Raw genomic sequence first — 499 nt, forward strand, 5'->3', positions numbered from 1 at the left:
TTCACAGACGGCTCAACAGTTTAGCTAGCCTACCATGTGAAGTATGACTATTTTCTTCAAATCACCAAATTCATCAGGAATGTATAAATATACCAACAATGAAAAAAGATACAGGAAGAAAAGGAAAGAGATGATATTTTGAGAATGCAGTGTGGAGTTGGCTGGAATATACAGCAAACAGATACAAAAGTAGTGTGCGTACGTGTGTGCGTACGTGTGTGGGTGTGTGTGTGTGCGCGTACGCGCGCGTGTGTGTGTGTGTGTGTGTGTGCGTACGTACGTGTGTGTGTTCTGGGGTCAGCGAGTCCAGTGGAAGAGCGGAGTACCCGAAGTCTCTGCAGGACTATGCCAATGGGATTAGGGGATTACAACCCAGAGCAGTGCTTCATCTGGAGCACACACACACACTAAATATAGGCCTACACACTATACGTACATACACACTATACAACAAGACACTACACACACACACACACATACATATACATATATATACATA

The sequence above is a fragment of the Alosa alosa genome, chromosome 10 (genome assembly GCF_017589495.1).
Source record: "Alosa alosa isolate M-15738 ecotype Scorff River chromosome 10, AALO_Geno_1.1, whole genome shotgun sequence".
Lineage (NCBI taxonomy): Eukaryota > Metazoa > Chordata > Actinopteri > Clupeiformes > Clupeidae > Alosa > Alosa alosa.